We start from the raw sequence: 26,666 nt of genomic DNA on the forward strand, positions 1-26,666 counted from the left end.
GCGTCTGCCGCGTTTCAAATTGTAGGATTTAAGACTGTTTTCGAAGACAATTGGACCAGTGCTGGTAAACAATCACTTCGGGCCCCCTGCGGCCACGAAGAGCTTTATCTTAATCTGGGATGTAAATCTCCACTGACTCTGAAGTGGAAGTGGGAAAGTAGCTGTGGCTGCAGGATGATTATCTGCAGATAAGATTATATTTTAGCTGAAAGCATTGCCATAGTAATACAAAATCCTTTTTTTTTTTTTAATAACGCACAATATGGTGGTTCATATGTTTTGACTGGACAATTTTGAGCTATATGAATTGTTTAATTGAGTGGTAGTCCCCATTTAACTCCAGGCCTGCCTTCAGAAGATTACAATGCACGGGAGGTGATGGTAGTTTTCCCCACTGTGGCTTCTCTGGATTATACGCGCCTTGAGTACTTACATAAGTGGCTTTATTTTTCTATCCATTTAGCCATGGGTAGCTTTTGCCTACTTTATCTTCACTTAAATTGCTTTTGGCATCTCAAATTTACTGACTGGGAATAAAACATCATCTTAACACAGAAGAGAATCAGCAGACTGCACTCTTTACTGTGAATAGCGAACACCATGCCCAGCAGTCACATCCATAATTGTCCTCTGCAGCCTCACCCTCTCTATTTTGACATTAATTAATCTCAGGCAATCTTCAAACTGCCCATAGGGCCAAGACCTCCCGCCTCCAAACCTTCAATTCCCATGATTGAATTTCACAGAGTTCATCTCTCCAGCCCTTAACTTTGCCACTTTGCTAATAGTGATCGGACAAAAAAGAAGAAGACACTAAAAAAGAAGAGTATAGGAAAAAAAAGAAACTCTCACCATCAGCCATATTCTTTTTGCTATCCATCATGGGCCATAGAGGGGAGGACAAAGACAAATACAGCCAGCCAGAATCTGGGCAGAAAGCGAGAAAGATGACCCCACTGGACTCTGGTGCTGCATTTTATTATCTCACGCCGTCCATTCATTCACTACCTTCGGACGGACCGGGCCCTAAAACACTCCATCACACCTCTACACTGCATTGTAGTGGGCTGATGGGACCTGTGACGCACAAGAATAAGATGAAGATGGTGTAAACTTCCCTAATGATGTTATGAGTGAGATCAGGGAAGTATGAACTTTACTCAGTGAACTATTCTATTTTACAACAGACTTTGACAGGTTTTGAATTGTAAAACAAGATAAAGGGCCTACAGCCACGCCAGCAGCTCTGTGAGGCTGTTGAACAACTGACAACGCATGCTGACATGAAACACTGAGATGTTTAGCAGGTGTCATGTTTGTTCATCATTTTAGTGCAGTTTGTTGGCGTGCTCACATTTGCTAATATGCACAAAACACAAAGTACAGCAGAGGTTGATGGGATATGTTGTTAGTTTTGCAAGTATTTGCTCATAGACCAAAGTATTGGAGAAATAAACGTTTTGACCTGATGGTGGTGCTGGATGAAAAGTTAATGGAGAGGTGTTTGAACTAATGCTGACTGGAACCAGAATGTGTGTACCAGATATCACGGTTATCCATCCAATAGTTCTAGCAGCCCAGTCGCCCGTTATTGAAAGTTACGTGGTGTAGTAGCGAGAAAGTCCACTATTGTATTCTATTGTGTATATATATTTTACATATTTTGCACATTTTGCACACTCTGTTTACATTTAATTTAATTTACTTAATACACACTGCACAGTTATTTGTATTCTATTGTGTATATATATTTTATATATTTATTTATTTTTATTTTTAATTTTGTATATATATATATATATCTGTCATCCCTGTTCTTATATTTTATTTTATTTTATTTTGTGTGTTTAGTTTATTTAGTCTATTCCATTTGGTGTCTGTAAAGTGTTGGGCGCTACTATGACAACAAATTTCCCCTTGGGGATTAATAAAGTATATATCTATCTATCTATCTATCTATCTATCTATCTATCTATCTAAAGATGGATGGGTGAGGTGGTGGATGGGTCAAACAAACACTGGATGACTTTTACCTGTTGGAGTCCCGTGTGAAACTGAAAACGGTTATTTATTTGTGCGAGTTACGGTGGTTATTTGAAAACAAACCATCATTTTTTTTTTTAACCATCAGCCATATCGCATGGCTTGGACCAAGTAGCGTTGTTGCCTAATCCTACCCAATTGTTTCACAACGTGAACCATGTGGCATTGTGCATTTCTACGAGCGTTATACAAGGCTAATTTGAAACAAACTTCTGAAACTTTTTTTGTTTGTTGTTGTTCAGAAATGTCAACATCCAAAGTATCCTGCGTTTGCGGGAACGTATGACCCATTTTTCTGTCAACGGAGTTATTTCACAAAAACAAAAAATGTCCATCTTCTGGTGGCACTTGATCAGTCTTGTGGATTCATCAAGAATGTCTTCATTCAATTTTGTGACAAAATGTTGAGATATTTCACAGGATAGCTGAAAACTTTGATATGCTGGTGGAGCAACAGAAAAAGTCAATAATTCACCAACATCATTGGGGTTCACCGTCTGGGCACCATGAATATCTACGCCAAACTCTATGTAAATCAAGTGTTAGGTTGTAGTGGATTTTATATATATTTGCACATGTAGATAAGAGAAGTTTATGTTTTAAATTAATACATAAAGAAAGATATGATAATTAATTTGGGATATTATGAGGAATATTCTGGAGGAATGTATTATGAAACATAAGAGAGGATCACTGTTTCATTATTCTGTTTTAATGACAAATGTAATGATTAACTGTATGATGCATGAGAATGAATGAATGTTTTATTGTTTAGACAATAGTTAAAATGGATGCCGATTGAAACCTAATGTGTTGCTTTTATTCGGAAGGCAGGATAATAGGGTTTTATTGTGAAGGGGAACTTCCTGTCCTTGACCGGAAGAGTGAGCTTTGACCTCGCCTATTTACTAATTGGCGTAGCGAACAGAATGGCGGCATCCTTTGAACTGACCAATGGAACTAACCTTTAGGTGTGAATTCATTTGCATGACCATACTAATAGCCGAGCATTTGTTCTGGGAGACATGGTTCTACTGGTCTGGAGACTCGAGACAGCCCCGGTCTGTGGCTACCTGGGAGCTGCACTCCGTCTGTGGAGAGTTCCTCCTTTCTGGCCCCACGATCGTGAACGCTACATGAGTATTATCTTTGCCATTAAATATTGTTAAACTTTAACTCGAATCCTGAATTTCCTGCGGCCACGGGACCCGGAGCTTTGAACACAAATCTTACACAAGCCAATAGTTGTTGAGATATTTCATTCTGGAGCAAAGTGGTGGACCAACCCTTGGACCGACATAGCCATCACCATTAGCATGACAAAGACAAAGTAAGTGGTCAAGGTATAATCTCAGATCTGATAAACTTCCTCCTCTTAATAGTCTTGCTGAGTCTGTCACCTCCAGAACTGCTGTCCCTGCTGTCGCAGACATACTTCCTCTGACACTGTGACAGTTATGGCATCATTGACCAATCCTTCCTCCTGTGGAGCGTGGCACTGAAAGTAGACTTTGTGGAGTCCTGGCTTTACAAGGCCCTGGATGCTGCTGCTGCAGGGGCGCAGTAAGGCTGAGTAAGCCTGAGAAATCGCACGGCTTTGGCCCTGCTGCATCGTGGGATGGCTCATTGAGTCGGCAGGTACGGACTGAGGAGTGAGGAATGACTGCAGTCTCTCACAGCTGGCCGGTTTTGCACTCTCTTTCTCTGTCTCGTTCTCGCTATCTTTTCATGTTCCTTCCTCCCTCGACCCCGTCCTGCCCCCCTTAACCCGCCTCTTCCTCGGCTTCTGGGAAATGGCCCCTTCTCTCTTTCACTCACCTGTCCTCTCACCTCTCTGAGTCACTCATGTCGAGTCATTCTAGCACAATCATGCATATGTGAAAGCATCAGAGTGTGCCCATATCTCAAGCCCCACATGTGAAGGTTTTGCATTGAGGTGTCAGTGAGCGTGTGTGTTTTTCGCATGCACCAGTGGCTGACCTGGTTGGCTGGTTCTGTTCGCAAGGTATGAGCTGACCTGGGGCCTCGAAAACGCCAGAGACACTGCAGGACAGATGGCGTGTTTGAGAGAAGGATTGTGGCAGCTCGGCTACGCTCAACCGAGGTTTGGCCCCAGAGCGAGGCTGCGGCCTGATGTTAGTGTCTCCCCTTCCTCCATCAGTGTATACAGATACACAGCGTGTTCACACATGCCATCACAGACAAACAAGAAGCAAACACAACACTAAATAGACATGCAAGGGAATATTCTCATGTCAGTATTTTTGTCCAGGCTGGTGTGGCTTTTTTTCCGGTAACGTTGGCGTTCAGTTTCTTTCAGCGTGACATTGGTTTGAAAATATGATTTGGTCACTGCACTTAGTAGACTACAAAGAATAAAAAACTCTGCTTCTTCAAAAAGCTGAGAGCTCAAACACCATGCAAACACACACACAGTGTACACACACACACACACACACACACACACACACACACACACACACACACACACACTCACAAATACAACCTACTGATCTTATACAACCAGGTGAAATATAAAAAAATGTTGTAGTTGCCTGGCAACTTGAGTTCGTTTGCTTGACATAAGAACGGGAATGCTGAGCAACAACGGTGGCCACACACACACACACACACACACACACACACTTACACACACACACACACACACACACACACACACCCTAGAGGTGACCTGAAAGCCAGTGTCGGTTTGATTCATTCTCTGGCCTCCCATCATGAACTCAAAACCATCCATCACTGAGTTTCATCAGCAATATGTTTACTGATGAAACTTGCTTCACTCCGCAGCTCAGCTGGAGCTCTGTGGGTTGCGCTTTTAAAACATCTATTGTACGGGAGAGCAAACCAGGCAGAGTAAAAGAGTCTGCAATTCCTGAAGCGAGGAGAAAAAAAAGTTTCAGTGGATGAAACTATATTTGAGGATTTTCAAACTAGCATTTGAGAGTGTCAAGAGCTGTCATGGCCTTTGGCGTGCCGTACCTTCATCCAATCTGTTCCGATGTTTTAAGAAAGCTCCGTTAGCTCCCTGAGCAGCAACGGAAAAGAGAAGGTTACCCACGCATTTCCCAGAGTTGCCCTCTCCCCTCCGCCTCGTGGGTAGCAACATTTTTTATGAAAATTACCTGATTTCAATATAGATGTGGGTAAACAGGAGCCATGGCATTCACAGAAGACCGTTCTTGTTGAACGAAGAGGCGTATTAATAGGCTCTTGTTGACTCCACTTCGTGTCTGTCAAAGAGACAGACACACACTGTCAGAGCCCTAAAGCCACAGACGACGCTCGTTGGGCTTTTGGAGCTTGATAGAAGCTGCTTTCATTCACCGGAGGACAAATAGGTAATTGAACTGGGGAAGTTGCTATTAAAATACACAAAGGCACAAAAACCCAGTGCTGTCGCTATACTCCCCTCTCCTCGCACACACATGCACGCACACACGCACACACGCACGCACACTCACACAGTCACACTCACATCTCTCATGCCATATTTTTACTTTCTATAATTTGCTGTTGTGGAAGAATGAATCTCTTTTCTGTCATGTCCTCTGTGTAGGCTTTGTAAAACAGTTACAACACACTTCCTCCACAACATCGGACCACTGGGTCCCAGTGGTGACAGATATGCACGCCAGGGTTCAAGCCCCACTTTCAGTAAGCATCATTGAAACTGAATCCTTACCAGCTCTGTCACAGAAGATACATTTTGTTTAGGGTTTGCAAGGGAAAAGGCTATTTAAATGTTGTTGGTTGTCCATAGCAAGGGCTATATGTTCAAATGTAAGCTACGTTATGACTCCCAGGTCAACATGCAGATGCTCCAGGGGTGACTGCTTTTCTCTGACTGATGTTGACCCCTGACCTGTCTCAGGTAGAGACAACGCACAGGGGAATTTAAAAGAGCATATTGAGGTTAAGCTGTCAAAATAGCTAAACTTTTCCAAATGTCAGACACCCCACTTGTAGCCCCTCGCAGTTAGTGGGCTATATTCCTCTCCTCCACCTGCAGGACAGCTGTGCGCCGCTGCCACGTTTCTTCCCCGACGCTCGAAGTGTGTGTGTGTGTGTGTGTGCGTGTGTGCGTGTGTGTGTGGGGGGGAGGGGGGGGGGCACTCCTCAGCCATCCAAAGCTCGCTGGTGAGATGCGCAGCTGTGACTGAGAGCACGCGTCGGACACGTCGTCCACCTCCACTCCGCTTTGCCTTTCGTGCTTCAAGCTCTGACGGTTTCAGTTGGAAGGACAGTTAGTTTTATATTTTTACGCCGTTGCTTTTTTGCCCCCCCCCCCCCCCCCCCCCCACAAAAAAAAAAGAGCGGAGGCACATTGTCTGTGGCGCAACGCGACAGTTCGGTGTCCGGTTACAAACCGTGCGCGGAGCAGCCACCGGCACAGAGCGCTTCTCTGTGGAGCACAAATAGCCACGCAGGGCTCCGGAGGGGTGAGAGGAAATCTCAGAGGAAATCTCTGCAGAGAGAGAAGGAGTTTTATTTTAATTTTATCGACGTCGATTTCTGACGAGAGACGCAGCAGAACGGAGGATATATCTTCTTCTTCTTCTTCAGCTCATCTTTATTTTGTGTTTCTCCGTGCCACTTCTCACCGGGACAAGACACGCAGCTTCGCTCCCTACTAGATGAGCGGGAGTTGGGCACCTCACTTGGTAAGAACGAGCGTATTGTATTATAGATTGGCATTATTATTAAGATGTATCTCCTGCTTCTGCAGACATTCCGTTCATTTCTTTCTCCTGAAAATACACCTTTGACTTTTACTGCCTGTCATATACTCTTTTTTCCACAGTCAAATCACAAGTTAAAATAAGTTCAAACATGTTGCAGACTGGGAATATGCCAGAATGTCACATCATCAAATTAAATGATCCACAAACCATGAACTCTACAATATAAATAATCAGTTTTAGAAGTTTTGCATTTTGCTTTGCTATATCTGACCACTTGGTGGTGCTGGCAGAGTGCAACCCATCCCTGCAAATTAGTTTCCCTTTCTATATCTTTTTGACAATTAATGAGGCTCTGGTATCATAAACAATGGTCCAAAAGGTCTTCTGCATCAATACAAGCATTGAACATATGGTCATTATTATTGTACCAAAATAGTCTGTGCTGAAATGTCAGCGCCATGAAAGCTCTGAAGCCAGTTGGGAAATGTTGAGACTCAGTTGTTACTTCGGTTAAGATTTCTAGATATAAGAAGTGTTTTGTCAGTGGCTGCAGATTAATTATCTCTGCTTCCTTATGTGATATATTAAAGTATATTTGCTGCCATGTTCAGACTGAAGATGTTCCTTCTATTTGCCTTTGGTGTGATAACGTCACTGTTTGAGGAGTTGAGCAGAATGTGTGCCCTTTACGAGACATGCTGATGGTGTACTGTTTGATACTTGCATTTCACATTTGATGAAAGTGAATAGATGTGCCCAAGTGTCTTTTATTCCACACAACCCTTTCTTGAGCTTGAAGGACCTTCCAGTCATACACCTCAAACATTAGGCTTCCTACTCAATTGTAGAGCCAGAGCTGAGTCCTTGAAAGTTTCTAAGGTTTTGTAAAACTATCCCAAAAAGTTATTTCACAAGTAGTTCATTTGAACTTGTCTTACAATCCAAATGAAACCGAGCATTTCTCTTCCACAAAAACCATCCTGACAGGACTATTTGTCTGTGGGCGGATTCAAGAAGCCGACACAAGGTAAATATACAATGGTTTGTGTTGTAGATGAACAACGTGAAGGATATAAGATATGCGGTTCATGTGCTCCTCGGTTACCCCACGGCTCTGTCCTTGGCTATTACCGGTCCTGCAGTGGATTTAGATGAATGCTAATATCCAGCCCTAATCGTGGTGATTGGTGTACAATTAACTGGACATAATCTAAGTCTCTTATTTGCCATTGTGTTTTTGTATATTTTAAGCCTGAGGCAAGCACCTTTTTTGGAGAACATGCTAATTCTTTCTCAGATGATGTGTCCAGAGTATAAAGCACCCAGTGCACTCTTTTTCCATTCCTGCTAGCTTTCGGGACTTGAAAGCTGCAGTTCTGATAAACACAGTCAGCTTCCTCTGATCTTATGGCCTTGGACCCACGAGGATGCGGTGGCTCATTTGTCCAGTCACACGATGCTTACCAATGGAAAAAAGGGACCCTCATCCAGATGGTAGAATTACTTTGGACTCCCAGCGACGGGGCCTTTATTAGACGTCAGATGCTAAAATCCCCAAGGAATAGAGAGGAAAAAGAAATACAAAACGAGAGAGAGAGAGAAATGAAAATATAGGAATCATGGGACATGATGCCTTTTGACAAAAGTAGTCAGTTTATATTGCAGTTGAACTGTAGAGAAAAGCTGCACGGAGGAAATTAGAGGTTGCAGTCCAATGGATGGAACTATTTTGATAATTTATTAATTGATTTTTTGAAGGTGAAACACTCCTAACACTGTCTGATTGCAGCTTCTCCAATGTGAGGATTTGCTGCGTTTCTCTGCTATATATAAACTGAATATTTAGGTTTTGGACTGTTTGAAGACGTCCCCTATTAATTGTTTGATTGAGATAATTACGTTTTATTGTACTGAGTTTATTGGGTTTTGGACTGTTGGTTGATAAAATAATAAAATTTAAAAAAAACATCAGCTTGGGCCTTGTAAAACTGATTTTCTGACACTTCACAGACAATAATTAATTGGTTGATTGAGAGAATAATTGGCAGATTGGTCAATAATGGAAATCATCATTAATTGCCACCCTGAACAACATCACCACTTACACTACTGCCCCGTGGAGAGAGATGAGCTGCAAATGCAGATGAGCCCTTGGTAATGGACACCGGCCACGCATTCCAGCGCCTACTGAAAAGCAGCATATGATTAGCGTGATTGATGTTTGCACTGTGTTGGGAATTTGCCCGAGCACTGACACAGAACGCCAGCACAAACACAGCAATTAGTCCGAGCCAGGAGGATTCCATGATGAAAAGGACCCTCGCGGCCTCAGCGGGCTGTGGGGTCGCCATGGAAACCGCTTGAATGACAAGCCCATTGTCGTCGACCTTTTGTGATTCGGCGTCCCCTCGGGGGTCGAGCCCTGTTGGGAGTGAAAGTGAAAGGCATTATCGTGCACGTGTAAACCAAACAGCCATTACCCTCTGGCCCCTCGGTGCTCTTTAAGGCCCTTTGGTTACTTATTTATCTGACACCAGCAAGATGGGGCTTTGGGATAGTTTCTCCCTGTACACACAGCCTGACAAAAGATTTGGGTTTATTGGCTGTGAATTGCATTGAAGCCCCGGTTGTACAGATCCTCCTCAGTGGATGATTTATTGCTTTTATGCAAGTCAACTTGGAGACTCAAACAATAGCTGAAGTGGTTTGCTGTTCTTCCCTGCTGTGCTTTGTCCTCTCACCACCACAGGCTATTTATACATCACAACCACTTTGCCATTATCTCATCCCTCCCTTGTACTTGCTGCCACTTCTGATTTCAAGACTGTAACTCCAGAGTATCATCCATCATGTGCGAAACGCTAATTCAAAAATATGTATGCCCGTTTTCAGAGCTTATTTGTGCCAGCAGCATAAAAGAGAAAGTTGCCAGGGTGTGAGTAAAGAATTCTTTCATTTCCACCATTCTCAGTTGTTTAGTAAGATGGTGTGATGTTGCTATGGCTACTCCAAGGTTTCCTGCAGTGAATTTGAGTGCCCCGTCAGTCACCAAAAAAAATGGAAATGATGGCAAAATGAAAGTTTGTCATTCACGGCACTTCTGTTCTCTAAAGGCCAATGTGTCACAGTAGTTGCCATGGAGATCACAAGGAAGCTATGAAATCGGATGCACAATGCCACCCCAAAGCATTTGTTGTACATCCTCAATAAAGTCTGCATTACGAATAAAGCAGAGTTTCTTGCCGCCAAGGTCAGCTCTGAAAGATGTGCAGCTTGTATGGCATTATTTCAAACGTGTTGTGACTTCATTTTCTGTGAGGAATATCATCACATAATGCTACGCAGCGGGAATCGAGTGAGTTAAAGTGAAAACACAGCACGCACACAAAATGAGGACAGATTTATGAAAAGAAAATTAAGTGTTAAAAGACACACACACACACACACACAGCACATCTCTGAAGGGACAGCTTCTTGTAAAACAAGGCAGGGGAAGCTGTGATAATTTCACACCGCATGCTAAACAGCAGAAACAGCACAGGGGCAGGTGTAAGAAATAATTTGAGTTCACGGTGCGGCAGGAAAAAAACGATTTGTGATCCTAGATGCGGCATTATTTCTGCTGCTTGGATCCAAGAAGGAATGACTGTGGTCTGAGTAAAACATCCAGTTGCATGTCCGCACGTCAAAGGGAATTAGTACCGCTAAAGCAGCCTTCACTCTCCAGCACTGTTTCACCACATTTAGCTCCGTCCCTCTCTCCACTACAACCTCAAAACCTCACTCAAATAGCAGAGGAATCTGTCTTTTAACCACCAGTACAGGAAGAAAAGGGATACTATATTTGGGTCACGATTAAATAATCCCCAAATCCTCTTTTTCACTGGGGATCAAGCCAAGACGATGTTTGAAAGGTTAAACAGAGATGGAGCCAAACTTCTGTGACAACAGGAGAAGCGATTATTGTAAACTTATTTAAGTTTGGAGTTTGTTCTACTACTTAGGCAACCGAGAGAAGCAGTCGAGGAGACAGTGTGTGGGTTGGGGGGATGAAAACTCCTTGGGAGAGAGAGTGAAGAGGCTTTGCTGGTCTTTGTTTATTGACTGAATGAGTGCCACAGGGCCATTTGAAGGGTGAAATGAGTCATGAGTTGTCACCAAACACACACACGGAGAAACACAGCCTTTTTCCCCCTCTCTGGGCCGTCACACAGCTGCATTTCTCTGGAAGATGAATGACTTTGAAATGTGAATGAGAGCATCATTTGATAGCGGCGCTCAGCTCGTATATTTCTCTTTTATAGGAGCGGCTGCTTCTTTCAGGCTGCAGCTTGTACCTCGGAGGTGAGAGCAAAACTGGACTGCCTCCTGTGAGACTTTGACACTCGGCGCTATGTATAGTCACAGCTAAATTAGCAGCCTAGACCTATTACTAAAGCAAGTGCAGGGACTTTCTGTGTGCTTATTTGTGTGTTGTGTATTATCGTGTTTGCTGTATGTTTTCCACATCAGCAGGAGGTGATGTAGCTGGAGCCTTTCTTGGGTTTGAGGTTTGTACTCCTCATGGGATGCTCATCGCAGCGTCTTATCTTTATAAAGCATATCATTAGACGATAAGAAGCTCTTTTGATGTGATGTGTTTAGAACTATCAGAGCTTCATCTATCACACCGCTGCAAACAGCCAGAGAAGCCCTAATTTGATCAATGAGTGGATATAAATGCAGAAAATCCTTTAATCTTCAGCAAATGAAAACATTTATCTCTACTTTGAAATCATTACGAAAGGCTAATCAGAGAAATATCCTCAAAAAAACCCAAATCTTTGCTAGAGGACGCCTTCCTCAGCAGATGAATGAGAAAAACGAAATTACACAGTGCGCTACATTATTTTTATCCAACCTCATATGAAAGTTTGCGATAACATCTAAAAGATAACAGCTTGTAGTTTGGCCACGCTGGAAAAATGGGAGCGGATGAGAGATACATAGTGAGATTAGGGGAGAGATATAAAGAGAGGAAGGGAGATAGAGGTGAAAATATAAGACCTTAAGTTTCACAGACACAAAGAGGGGCGGCGCCTGCTTTTTCAATAGAAAGAGAAAAGGCCAAAGAAAAAAGGAAGAGGAATTATACGGAGATAGAAGAGCCGATACAAGGATTTTCACGTAGACGGGCAGACCGAGCGGGTTCGAGGGAAATTGTTAAATATACAAGCAGGAGTTCTAGCGGTCTAGCCGGTCCCCGATGCATCGGCCTGCTGGATTCATCTGTCAGTGCTAGAGGTCCTTAGAGAGGGACGGAAAGACAGACAGACAGGAAGGAAAGGACAAGACAAGGCAAGAGAGAGGAAAGTAGGCACAGGGAGCAAGAGAAGGAAAGACAAGACAGGAGAGGAGAAGGGAGATGTGACAGAAAGAAAAAAAAACAGATGAAGAGAAAATGAAGGCGCTCTTTCCACTTGGGAAGAATGGCACACGCCTCCCTACCTCCCTCTTCTGTTTGACTCACTTAAGTCTCTCACCAATCAATGTCCTCTTACTCTCAACAAAATAAAATGTACACCAAAGTCCAAAAAAAACATGTGATCAGCTGTAAATAAACAATACAATGTTCAGGATTAAACATGTGGTTCACAACCTTTTTGCAGGTGACCCCTTGCAACAGTAGAGTCTAGTTGGGGCTCTTTATATATAGTTTTTATCTTCTTTCCTACCCCATTAATCAACTCATCACATCTTCTCAAATCCATCTTACGGTTGAATTGCCACTGAACTTACACACCTTATAAAGTAGTTAAAACTAAATCCAATATATCAGTGACAGACATATTTAGCTGCTAATCCTTCTGATTTTGAGTGGTGGACTCTCCACTCGTATTTCTACATCGTTGTATTGATACTTTTAATTAATGAAGAATCTCGACGCCTCCTCCATAACTGCATTGTCACCATTATTGCAGGAAGTTGCTGAGTCACTACACAGGCTCTCCACCTCCTCTGCACCAGAGAGATTGAATATTTTTTTTATTCACAGTTAATATTCTGCTTAAAACTTGATAGAATTGAACATTAATCAAATGGGATTTTAAGTACATTATTTGCCGCGATAACAATGCAGCAATTTACATAGCTTTTCATTAAAAGACCTCTGGCTTCATTGTGTGTCTGAAACCAAACATATGCATCTTTGAAAGGAGAGGAGAAGAAAGAAAGTGTGAAGCGAGTCAGGAAACACAGTCGCGTGGTTTCTCCTTCACCTACCAAAAACACTGCACACACTCCAGACACAAGACCCTCATGAGTCATACCCTTTTGTGGTCTGTGTAGGCCACGGATGTGAATGTGTAGTCTACCCTGTTTCGTAGACACAATGCTGCCTCAGTTCTGACGCCGAAACCACACGAAGGACGTGTGGTCTAATCCAAACCAGCAGCTGTGAGTAGCAGACCACGTATTATTCCTCCTGAATAGCATCTCATTCTTTCTTGACTAAACCATCAGGAAGAATGAGCCCTCAGTTAAAAACCTGTCTGGCTATCTTCTAGCGGTGAACACCTTATTTTGTTAATTGCACACTGACAGCGGTACTCTAAGCTGCCTTGACTTTGACTTTTTTTTAAAGCTCTTTGCACAACAGGAAGTGGTCATTTAATACACAAGTGGGAGTTCGGTTTCAAGGGATATTTTGTTACGGAACATTAAGTCTGTTAAAAGTCTAGCAAGCTACCTGGTCTCAGCGATAAGGATATTAGTTGCTGTAAAAGACAATGGAGTAATTCTCGTGATATTGCCAGGAGAGTGCTTTTCTTGAGTTGGTTGGCTCATGCAGTGGTCTGATTATGCTTTTCATGAAACAAGAGAATGTTTCTTTTCTCCTGCTCTATACCTGTTGTGTTCCCCGGGAAAGTGAGTTACGTTGAAGACTGGTGCCGACTCTCTTCTTCTGCGCTGTTGGGACTGAAGTGAATTGTTTAAAGATTCCCTGGGATAAGATGAGTTTTTTTTGCCCGCCTCCTCTGTCTGGCATTGAACACAGAAGAATCAAATACAAACAAACACCAAAGTGTCTGAAAACACACATCCCAGTGCACACACGTGTTCAGGTAGTATGCTGTGTGCCCTCACATTGCCTTAACAGAAGAGACACACTTTAAACCTTCCAGCATCTTATAATGTAGACTGAGATACGGAGGAAGAGGCGGTCAGATAAACAAAAAGATGATATCAATAAATAAACCGCAAAGAATAAGCAAACCAGTCAAGGCAGTAACAAACATATATCCCTGTGTGCAAATACAATGAATATTAATAGTTCTGCTGCTTATTTCACAGGCAGCCCTGCTCTCACGTGCATGTGTCAAGCCTCTGGAGGTCAGTCGGGGTGACTCAAAGGAAAGGCTTCAGTTTCACTTTCTCAGGATGGCACGGCCCCCACCGGTTGACCTTAGCCTGAGCAGGCCTGACCCCCAACTCCACTGATGCCCTTTCAAAGAGATACATACAGCTGCAGGTGTGCGAGAAAGGTGCGCCGTTGCATTGAAAAACACTCTTTCACTGTCCGCAGCCGACTAAAAGAAGGAAAGACAATTGCCTTAATAATGAGGCTAAGCCGAGATCAGCTCAGTCAAATCGGTATAAATGAAGGATGGATTTTGTTGCAGGACAGCTTTGCAGTTGTTTTGGACTCAAGCTGTTGCAACAGGCGCAGTGAGGGAGGAACTCATACGCGGAGGATACATTTTGTGCACTTCTTGTCATTAAAAACGGACCTCTGCCCTTCCGAAGCACAGGCCCTGTTGAATCCGTATTTATGTTGTGCTCCACGCTGTTCCCCAAAGGCTTCTTGGTAGAAAATCACTCCCTTCTCTGCAGCAGTTAAGGGCAAAAAGGGATTCTATACTGCAGGGTCAACGTCTTTTTCTTGACTTAAGAAAAGCACACAAAGAAGGAGTTGTATCGCACACTGCGGAGAGGAAACTGTTGCTCCAGCCCATCAAGGAGCTGATGCTCAGGAGATAATTGTGCGGGCAAAAATAGTTTTTTTTCTTCTTTTAATGCATTTCCTTTTCCAGGAGGCTTTTCCTCCTTTCCCTCAACCCTGTTTCTGCTCCCACCCTCCTTCTCATTCTGCGCTGAATATCATAATATTAATACAATACTTAATTCATCCCCAGAGGGAAATAATCTTTTCGCTCGCCCTCCCTCTGATGTGGGACGGTCAGAGTTGCCTCGCAGCTGGATCTGTGAGGGAGGCAGTGACTTATTCAAGGATACTAAAACCCCTCGTGTTTTGTTGTGTGGCCAGTGTTGTGTCTTCACAGGCATTAAACAACAGCACTTTCTGCTTCCTGGAGCTGGTTCAGTCCCACAGGTGGAGGCAGGTCTATCTGAACACAATGAGATGCAATGTAACCTATCATTGTCCTCAGCGGAGCTCCACACCCACAGTGCCTCCCTCTCTGCCCCTCTGAGCCCCATATATCATAGTTAACACTTTCTCATTGCAAATATGAGTTTCTTCTTGGCTTAGCCTCTTGTTTTATAATTGTATATGAGCACATGTGTGATTTCTCACCATATCAGATATCCAGAGTGCATCTGTTCTAGCTGAAGCAATTATAGTAATTGGCAGGTTATAGCCACTCAGTTTCGGCTTTGATTCTCACTCTTTAGCGCTTCTTTGTCGTATTTCTCCTCTAACGCAGTGTGAGCCAATGACAGTCAGACTCCTCCCTGAACTCCTTTAGCAAAACAATGCTTTTCTGAGCATAAGCTGCAAAGGACGGTCGGGTCAGGTGTTGGAAACATGATTTAAAACCCAGCAGAGTGATCAAATTGTCATATTTAGCCACAGAGCTTGATTACTGTGAAGACGTGAAAGGATGTTAATTGCAGTGTACAGTCACATGATGTCCCTCTATTGTTATGGAGCAGAGACCACATAAAGAAACAATTACGCAAATCACACAGTTATTTCTGCCTCTGCAGCTGGACTGTAATTTAGCCGCACGTCGGATTCTGCGTTTGATCTCACACATTCCGTCACTCAGAATTACCTATGTCTCTCCTTTATTCTCCCTCTACTCGGTTTCTAAAACACAGTTGCCACTTTCCCACTCTCTCTGTAGACACAATGCTTGTCGGGTTGTTTAACGCAGATCATCTGGCCGTAGCGTTCACACATATACATAATTCCACATTCGCAACAGGATGAATAAAGTGTATAGATGGATACACAGTGATGGTGGGATAATAAAAGATGGATGTCCATGGCAAGTTGAGAGGTTAAATAGAGTCTATGGCACCTGGAATCCACATGTGGATTACCCCCACCGGCTTCCCGGCTCGGAAAACGCCATTGTCATCATTACAGCAAAGGGTGGAGGGGGTCATTAAGTCATTATTTATGTGCTTTCTGCTGTTTAATCACCTCCAGACACAGTCTCACCAAGCAGACACCCACACTCACAGCCCCAGAAGAATAACATAATTGTATGAGGCAGCCAGGGGGTCCCGTCTAATAGAAAAAGTGCAGACATTAACAGTCTGGGCCAGCTGTACAAGCGACTAACCCAACTTTTTTTATTTCCCTGTTAGGCTCATTTACAACTTGTGTTGTTTACACGTTTTTACAAGCAACTTCCCCTTTTTTACAATAGCAGTAGTTTGCCTGATTGAAAAAATGCATCGAAAAGAGAGCATTCTAAACTGCCTCTCACCCAATTTTCGCCTGCAACATTTTCCAGCCTGGAAAAGCAGCGGGGTTGTTATAGATATTTTTCTGCGAGTTTGAATCAATTTTCACGCATTCCGTCATCATCTCACACCATGATGGATAATAACACTCACAGTTTACGTAAAACAAAACCCCCCAAAAAGCCTGGTGTGGTGGTGAAAACACAGACATATGGAGTTGAGATGGCCCAACAAAATTAAGGATTCGGAATATTCTATTTGGAATAGAATTGAATGTGAAAGAGACCTGTGCTGTGTTACACCTGGAGCTGTGGCGCCTCTGAAAGTTTGTGTAGTCAGCTCTCTGTACATAGTCGTCCCAGATACCCCCCCCCCCCATCCCCCCACACCCTCCCGGTGTTTCCTTTCCCTTTATTTTAAAAGGGGGGGGGACCGTTGCTTTTCCAGCCTGACCCACCTCACCCTGAGTCTATTCCTCTGTTGTTTTCATGTCCTGATTCAATTACCTCAGTGGGAACGCACTCCTGACACATGGCATGCACACACCGGACTGGAGATGTGAGGAATTGCAGTTTCATGGCATGTGTTATTCATGGAGATCCCATGCACCTTCTCCATAGCAAAGCCACACTCTCCAACCTCCTTTCTCCGAAGTGCCTCTAAACTCCTCGCTCCTTTTCTTCCCTTCCATCTGAACTCCTCTTCCATTAATCTTCTCCATTCTCCGCCTCACTCAGCGCTCATTTTGTTCCCACCTAACCTCTTTGGCTCCCCTCAAACCTTCTCTATTCAAGTCCGTCTCTTAATTTCATCTCGTCCAACCTCTTATTCTTCATCCTCTACTGCATCTCCTCCATCCTTTGTTCCTCTATCCCTCTCATTATTACCGGCCTCTCTCCAGTAATCTACCTCAAGTGACCCTAAACAACTTTCTTTGACACCTCTTCCTCTCCATGTTTCTGAAGAGCAGGTCAGTGCGAGTCTGAAAGCCATTACCTTCCACTGTTTCGGTTTTCCCAGGCAGCCACGCAATGCATTCGTTCACATGTATGTTCTTATTTTCTCTTATTCACACGTACTCACTTGAACAAAAAAAAAAAGATCCACAGCCAATATAATATATGCAGGCAGTGTAAATCGCAGCACAGCTATAATGCTTCGTCACGCACATATACATGCTTATATTCCTTGTGAGTCTGCCCACTACTGCACAAAGCTGAACGTTACAAGTCCATGTAACCATGTAATAATGCATTTTTTTTCTTTTCTGACAGCTATAATACTACAGGACAGAAAATAAGAAGAGCTCGACATTTCTATCATCTTATCTGCTTATATTTTAACATGCAACATTATCTTGACTATTTACAACTGGGTATATGTATTATACGAGAGTAATCACAGATGGAAGCAGATCTGTCTTTAATGTTTGATTGCTGCTAATCTGCAACACATGTTAATATGGTGGTCGCCAGATAGTCGATCGAGCTTGAAATAAATGTTATTTGGTTTTAGATTAAGAGAAAACATATAGTCAAATCCAAATAACCCCAAAACCCTAGTGAGAAATCTTCAGACTCAAGCTATCATCCCTCTGTGGGGATGCATGTAAATGTCTTTGCGAGATGGGTGTTATGGGTCGCAGATGAGATGATGTGCGCACACACCTCGAAAACCTCAACATCCTTGACCTGCATGTCAAGCAAGCTCATTACTTGATTCAACATCCTTTCGGGAAGTTTTCTTTATTTTTATACCAGAGTTTGGGCAAACACAGAATAACCTTCTGATTACTTTTCAACAAATCCATCAAATGTCCATCAAGATGCTCACTAAAATGTCCCAAAAAATGTAAGAAAATAAACATTCTATGGCACATGACCACACATGGAGGAAGAGACATGCAAATACCAATACGGAAGATCAAATGAGCAGCTTTTCACACTATCGGGATATATTATAAAAATAATGATACGGAGGCACAGATTGAAACACACACCCTCAGAGGAACATGCAAGTAAACATAAACTGATACAAGTGGGTCAGGCACACTCACACTAAAAAAAGAGGTATTTCAGCAGTAATATATACATTTGGGTCAGGTAGACAGCTGTGCACACACACATTCTACACACACATGCTTTAAGGTACAGGGAAGAAAACATGCACACAAACACACACACACGCACACGCATATATATGTGCAGGAACATCTGTTTTTGGCCTACAATCAAGCCCAGATGGACCCCAGGGCTGGTGCGTCAACACCAGTGGAGGCCACACATTGTATACGCCCAGTATTCTCTGCGACTGACTCCGGGGGATTTAGAGCAGTGAAGGGTTACAAACCAGGACCACAACCTGTAATTGTTATCATAATAACACAGTAAGTTATTCCCAAATACATGCCATAATTTCTAGGAAATGTAGGTCAGTCGATGAGCTTAACGTCTCGTGTGACTTGAGACTCTTATACTCTTATACGGCGTACGCTGCATTAATATGCATTGTGAGGATACGTTTTTTCCCCCACATCTCTGCGGCAATACGAGGCAGAACCTAAACATAGAAAGTGAATTAATATATTGGAGTTAAAACTGGTGATATTCAGCTTTGATGTTGAGCCATCAAAGGCGTTGTGAAACTTGGTTCACAAGGGTAGCGTTTGCGCTGTACTGTATTTAGCCGTGAGCTTAAATTAGACCTGTCACAGCTATAGACACATGCCACACCGGCTTGTGTGTCTCTTCATCTCCGGGAGGTAGATGTAGCTGTTCCCACTGATTAGATGGTATTGTGTTTGCTCCCATGCTGCATTTTGGGTGGGGTTGTGGCGGCATTTTTGTATTAAAAGACAGAAAGAAAACAAAGAAAGATGTTGTGTGTGTGTGTGTGTCCCTTTGAGTAACTAACGTGTGCTTGTTTGTGTCAGCTTGCCCTTGTGCGAGCCTTCATTTCAGTGAAGTGAAGGCACAAAGCACCTGGCCCATACCTGCCTCATCAAGTTAGCGGAGGAGCCTGCAGCAATGGAGAGTTAATACTGGCCCAAATAGAGACTACAGAGGCTCACTTTTATCCTGGAAACCTTGGAGTTTCCCCCACAAAACTCATTAAACACCAACATGAAGTCTTAAGCCGCTCAGTGCATTTACACACACACACACACGCGCGCACACACACAAACACACACATCTGCTCTCCTACCGTATACCTGCTCTGCTGACACACATTCTTATTACAATTATAGAGCCTTCCACCGAGATGGAGGGGTGAGTTTTGGATAATTCTATCTTTGTAGTTTTACCCAGATGAAAAAAATGTTAAAGACATACTTCATGTGTGATATGTTGCAATTTGCAGCTTTATAAGTCTGTTTGATATGTGATCCCAACATTGAACAAACACTCACAGACTCGCAGACAGACAGGATGTATTTTCTCACTCTTTGTAGCCTCTAATCCTTGTTGCTCTCTCAGTCTTTCTGAAGGAAGTGATGACACGTTATCAAAGTGATTTCTATTTGTTACATGGCTCATTCAGGTCAATTAGAGGAAACGTGTGTTGTGTTGTCGGTTCTGTGGGGTGGCAACGTACCCCAAAGATGTGCAATTATGTTTCTGACTGTGACGTCTTCAAATATTCACAAATGTTTGTCATGTTGAGTCTTAGAAGGCTGCATTGTTGCTGCAAGGCAGTTATGACATGAGCTGAAGAGAGACTTGACTGTGTGTGTGTGTTGTAGAAATGTGAAAAAGTATTGTGGCATAATGGCATAATTATAATTAGCAAGAACAAGCTCTCATATTTTTTTCTGTTTTTCTAATTGAGGCAAACAAAAAAGGAGGAACATTCTGTGTGTCAAGTTTTGGGAATCGTTGTTACTGACGTTCTTCTTGATGACAACTTAATTAGCTAAAAAGTCATGAATAGATTCTCAAAGATGAAGGGTTAGCGCTTCATACGGTTCCATGTAGCACCTTACTCTGTTGGTGAAATATGACGCAGTGTGCCACACTCGTGTGCGTGTGCATGAGTGTGTGTGTTTGTGTGTGTACTTGTGCACACCTGTGACTTGTATCTTTACATTCCCTGCTCCCCTCTCATCTAATGTGGCATGTTGATGATTTAGTAGCTGTCAGAGGCGATTAACTGTGCGGGTCACGCTTTCTGTCTGAAGTTTCATGCTTTTGAAGCGCAGAGTGTCATTGATCAAAGAAAGAGACAGTATGGAAACATTATAGTGAGACCTGATTAGCACGAGTGTAGCGTGAAGCTCAGAAGGATCAGCATCAATAATGTCACTGGCAGAAAATCAGCTTCAGCCTCAGTTCTCGATTTCCATCAGAAGTTTTGACGTCTCCCTCCTGTCCCGACTTCATGCTGTTATGAACGTGTCACATATTAGGAACATTATGAATTCCTGTGTAAATACTACAAAGAGAAATTCAAATGTTACAGTCTTACATGGTAGTTCACCGTTTAATTTGATTAACATATAACACCATTTTCTATCACCATGGGCAACTCCTTAAGAGGCCCAAATCCCGTATTTAACTATTGTGTCTTCCTTGGCACTCACTGCTTCTCTTGACCTTCCAATTGGCATTTACAGAGGAAAAAAAGAAAAAGTCTTTGTCACAGTGGTTAATAAGCAGATAGTGAAGGACAACCTGATCATTAAGCCTCCCATTAATCATTAATGGCTCCCAATGATGTGGGGAGATAATGTTGGGGGCTTTATACCCAGTGTGTGAAAGGCAGGGTCGGAGGTTGGGGGGTTCGAGAGCAGTTGTTTGACACTTAAGACTTAAGAGCCCCTTCAACAGCAACATTGTGGAGGGTTGCTCAAAGATTTTTTAATAATTGCCACTTTCGATTGTCAATAAGGTTATAACGTTACCCAGTACAACCTGAATAGCAATGGATATTGTTCTGCTTCAACATAATGGTTATATAAGGTGAAAGGTTTTACAGCGACAACCAACTGTGTGTGTGTGTGTGTGTGTATCTGCGTGTGTGTGTGTGTGTGTGTGTGTGTGTGTGTGTCTGTAGGATTAAAGGGAGAGACGCGAGTCCTGTTGCAAAGCATATATAGTTGTTGCGTGGTTGTGTAATTGTGGGTTGTCAATGGCATTAAGGTCAATATGTAATTTTGAACAAGAAATATAAAAAAGAGAAGAGAGCTGAAACCACAAGGCAGAGGTGGTGATGATGAATGAAATGTGTTGTTTGATTGACATTTTGTGGGCTAGCATTGGGGACATAGTGGAAGCAGACTGCAGTTATGGTCCTCAAGTGAAAATCTGCTACACAGACATCCTAATGCAGCTCTGTAATGATGGTCTACCCTTCTATTAATGTTTGTGATTGTTGCCCCTGCTCTTCCTCGCTTTTGCGGTTTTACCCCTCAGAGAGTGTGTTGCGAGATGTGTACGTTGTTGTGCTTCTTCAAAAACAGCCTGGCCTCTCTCTTGGGGAAAATACACTGGATCCCACAGAAAGAAATGCAATTACCGCCTCCCAGCAGAATCCTAATCACTGAGCCCTGATGTTAAAAGTTAGCCTCTTTCAATGCGTTGGATTTCAAAGACACAGCACAGATCATTTTATTTACTCTCTCCCATCTTCACAGGATGTATAATAAATAAGCTTATTAACCAGCCATTTTTAATGCGAGCATCCAATGACCTCAAGAAGAGCCACTGACTTTATTCAAATAGAATCTCTGAAGATACACCAGCGAAATGATTATACATATATATAATATACATGAAAACAGCCCTTAGAACTAGTTAACTTTAGGTTCAATGTTTAACGTGCAGGAGCTTGCAATAAGTTATATCTGTTACTATGCATGAAGTATGCATAGTGCATTTAACATACAGAATGCTGAATGCTGAATCAATATGTTTCAAAACCAGTGCCTCCTAATTGTACCACTGACTAATAAAGTCTTCTTCTGGACTCCAACTGGGAATCAAATGCCCAATTAAAGTCTTTACCCTTAGGCCCTGCTCCAGTAGAAGTGAGCATAAATGAGGAGGTAGAAGAAGAATCACTGAAGTATTACCCTCTGTATTTGAAGTTGCTGCAGTTTCGTGCCCTTATTCAATCCAGAGACACAAGCTGCCCGGGGCTGAGGTGTGTCGGTTGGATCTGAGAGTGACTTCAAGTCTCAGGTGTCCCTATTTTTGAGAAGGCTAACTGTCGGAGTGGACTAGTCCATTCAGCTCTCGCTGAAATGCAATCCTTCAGACTCCTCACTGGCACAAGGAAAAAGAAAGAGAAAAAGATGGAGGTGAGACAGAGGGAGATAGATCATCCTCCATCTGTTTGCTTGGTCTAGCCGAGACACGATCACATCGGATGCCTCAGGGCTCCGTCTCCGACTGTGCTCCTCTGTTGTTCCAGTTCATCCTTGGGAGACATGTTCAGGGAGACAGAGACTCGGGCAGGCACGCACATGCACACCAACACACAAAGACTACTTCTGCAGCATCCTTTCTGCCGTTAACCAAAGCCCTCTCAAATCTCCCTCTCATTAAAGCTGTAACGTTCTGCTATTGTGACCGTCTCTGGCGTTAACGGGGCGAATTACCAACTTAGGCCAGGAACTCAACAGACACACAGACACGCTCACATGCTCACGCCCGGGTAATTAATTGGTTCCAGTGGAGCCAAGAGCTAAGTTACTATCCCTCCTGCCACATGTCTTTATCTAGTGTAAGACTACTCATCTTAAGGCAGCTTCCTTATGGCTCCCCCCCCATCTGTAGCTCCTTTATGTGTGTTGAAGTATAAGTAAGTGTCAATGTTTTATTTCTGCCAAAAAGGTGGTTGTTGTTGTTTTTCAGGTATATAATTAGTGAGCTGTAGGAGTTGGCAGCCTGTTAGGCTTGTGTTGATTGCATGAAACGTGTGGAAAGATTGACTGAAGTTCACCGTCTTCCTTTGGGTTTGACCGCTTGGGACTTATGACATTGATGGTTCAGGTTTAAAAGAAAGAAGATTAGGCCATATAGTTCAACAACTTTGTTAGATCTAGCCAAGTAGCTGAACGAGTAATCCACTCATTTAGTAAAGTTAAAGATAAATCATATTGTAGCTGACCTAATTTCTCCATAAAGTGTAATCCTTTAGTGTTATGCGCTTTAAAAAAGGGAAAAAATAGACACGACATGGACAAAATACACAAAATGAAGTTAGCATTAGATAATGCCTCATTTGCATATTTTAACTTAAAATTAAGAACAGAATTGTAATCAGCTGGGGAAGTTACATGGTGATATATATATATAAGTAAATTTGTTCACTCTTTCCCCCTGTAGTGTCTTGCAAAATGTTAAAATATATATCTATAAAGGCCAAAATTAGATTATACCCAGACTGAGCTGGAAATCTCCGCTTAACTAGCACTACCAGAAGTTCTAGTTTCATTCATATTCATATTGTGAAGTGTTATTGCTAATATAAAATTATAGCTGCATCAAAGTAAAAGGTCTGTATTACAAATGTGTAAAAACTACAATACCTCTGATATGTGGTGGAGTACAAAAATACAACCTCACATTGAGTGCATGTGCTGGAGAACACCCACCAACAGTACACACAGCTGAACGCTTTGAACATTTACAGCAAATACAACCCAAGAGACTCAACCTCCCTTGCAGCGAAATCTATCTGTATGAGATTTCATCCATCATTCCCCCAGTCATATCCTGTCACCGCTAAAGCTGATATGATTGATTATCATATTAGTAATAGGATGATTCAAAACTGCGGTATTCTGTGCAGAAAGAAAAAGTCTCCCCATCAGTGATTTCACATTCTGAACCGAATGAGAGGAATGCACCCTTGGATGGGTGTAATTTCCTTTTTCATTTAGAGTCTGGTTAGCATCCAGGTAGCATTTCGTTCTTGTGTGTGAGGCGCGTCTGACCTTTTGAGAGGATAGATCTATGAGCTGGCCCTGTAGTTAGTTGTCACCCTTGATATTGGCAGAGCGGCGGGCGCAATCACTTTGCTTCTTCACCTCAGAGGTGCAGAGGGCAGGTGTGTGGCAAGTCTGTGCACAGCTGTAGACTGTGATACTGTAATTCTGTGCCCGGTGAGACAGTCGGCCCACCCGGTAGCCAAGCATGTAATTAAAGCTTTCAAAATGTCATCATCCCTCAGGGGTGGGCTTAATGCCCCTTCGTAGCAGTCCCAGGGGAGTTCACACACGTGCCACTGTGAGCGCACAAGCTTAATGTTTGCATTTCCTGCATGTGTGGCGAGTTGTTTTTGTTGACAACTTCAGGTGTTGTGGCCCTCCTCGCACCACTGCCTTGATCAGGCGTCAGATGACACCGCTCCTCTCATGTGTATCGGCACTGCTAATACACCGCACCGAGGACAAAGGCTTTGAAGTGCAAGGAATCTTTGATGCCGATGCATTACTCAAGCAGCTAAACATTGAGAAAATGACATGAAATTCTTCAAACAGCCTTGAGGGGATTGGTTTAAACATCTCCAGGGTGAGGAAAAAAAAACAACTGTTCTTGTGCTTGCAAATCAGTTTAGGGATTTAGGGTCTGTGTTTAGTTTTCAGTACTAGCTGTTAAGTCAAAGTCATCGAAGACATTAGCATTGAAGACGTACCCTGAAACTTTGTCTCAGGGACCTGGCGGCAACCTAACACGTGCTTTCCTGTCACAGAGGTGCTTTTTTAGTACATGAGGTTATGGAAATATCAACTCTCGGCGAGATGTAGTTTTGGGGGTGACAAACTCTCGGCTTCTTCTCTGACATTTAAGCCTCTCCAGAGCTGCAAGGTATTTGTGACAATTTGCTCCCTGTGAACAGCGCTTTCTTGACACTGAGAGCAGCTCAGACAGTAGCCTGAGGGTCTGGGCTGTGCGTCATAGCCGCTGTCTCAACAGCCGATCGGGGCATGCGTCCGCCACTGGATTTCTTTCACAAGTTGACTCTGTGTTATGCAGACATCTCTCAGAACCGGCAGCAGCAGCAGCCCGGCTATAGAGGTAGAGAGAGAGCTTGTGGGATACTGTTCAGAGAGCGTGCCGTCTACAGATCCTAATGAAGCTGATAGTTGCATTCCTCGGTCTATGCTGCATGTGGCCTTGTTTCTTTTTTGAGCGTTTTTCTTTTGAGGAAAAGCATTTTTACTTGTTTTTCTCACACTTTTGTTTTTATACTTGTGAAACAAATGATCTGTAATGTGTTGATTGGTGAGCTTCAGCATTCCAGTCTGACAATGTGTAAGACTTTTGAAGTACAACAACAACGCCGTTCTTGATTTTTAAGTGTAATTTTACACCATGTCGTCTGTATTGACTGCAATTTAAACGCATACGCGTCAAAGAAAAGTATGGTGGGCGGGAGATAGGGGAGGTGGACGGGTCAAACAAACACAAAGACTTTAAACCAGGAGAGAGAGTTCATGTCACAAAGTGTAGTTGTGTGCAGCTGTTTCACGTTAACCACGTGGTGTAACATCACATGCAAAAAGCCTAAAACACATAATTATAACAAGCGGAATGTCCTTTAAATGTCGTGCTATTTATTTGCTTCCCGTGACATCAGGTTAGCTTTAGAAGTTTCTTACCTTTGGACAGAGCCTGGTCAGCTGTTTCTTCCTCTTTCTCATCTAACTCTCGGCAAGAAAGCCAATGAGAACGTACATTTCCCAAAATGTCAAACTTCTCCTTGAAGAAGAACTAGGCACAGTTCCTCAGAGAAATTAATACAAATGAAAACTCTGTTATCTATTTTCATAGTACCCATGTCAGAAGCAGAGAAGAAACCAACCAACCCCAGAAATGATTAATTGTCTGTAATTATGAAGTTGGCTGTGTCGGCCACAAGTCTTGACTCTGCCTTACCTTGACCTACATTTTTAAGCGAGCAGTTTTAAAAGCCATCCTCTCTATTCAAGGACCATTCTGGCAAGAGCTCTGCAAAGGTTTTAAGTCACAGGTCGTATTGAACTTCAGCACATTCAGCAATCAAAGAGGCAGCTGGATCCGGCCACGTCCTGCTGATATTCTAGTGCCGAGAGCTTTCACACGGATGTTTCTCTCTTTTCAGGCATGATGTCACTTTTCTTGCCACATATTGCATGTTGTGGAAGCCTTTTGCTCGTCTGGAGATGTGTTGTGTAGAAACGCAGACCACATTCAGGCGAGTGGTAATGCATCAGTGTAAGTGCTAGAGGCTAAGCCA

The 26,666-nt window shown here is 43.0% G+C and overlaps 1 protein-coding gene across 1 annotated transcript in view; it reads left to right on the forward strand.

The window, feature by feature from the left end:
* The first annotated feature begins 24,856 nt into the window (after positions 1-24,856).
* The window catches only part of sema5a (sema domain, seven thrombospondin repeats (type 1 and type 1-like), transmembrane domain (TM) and short cytoplasmic domain, (semaphorin) 5A), an 83,672-nt gene continuing 81,862 nt past the window's right edge, over positions 24,857-26,666 (forward strand). Inside the window, 1 exon segment of the mRNA XM_034560312.1 lies at positions 24,857-24,958. The gene's annotated coding sequence lies outside the window, so the exon portion shown is untranslated.

Source organism: Cyclopterus lumpus, chromosome 20, assembly GCF_009769545.1.
Source record: "Cyclopterus lumpus isolate fCycLum1 chromosome 20, fCycLum1.pri, whole genome shotgun sequence".
Classification (NCBI taxonomy): Eukaryota; Metazoa; Chordata; class Actinopteri; order Perciformes; family Cyclopteridae; genus Cyclopterus; species Cyclopterus lumpus.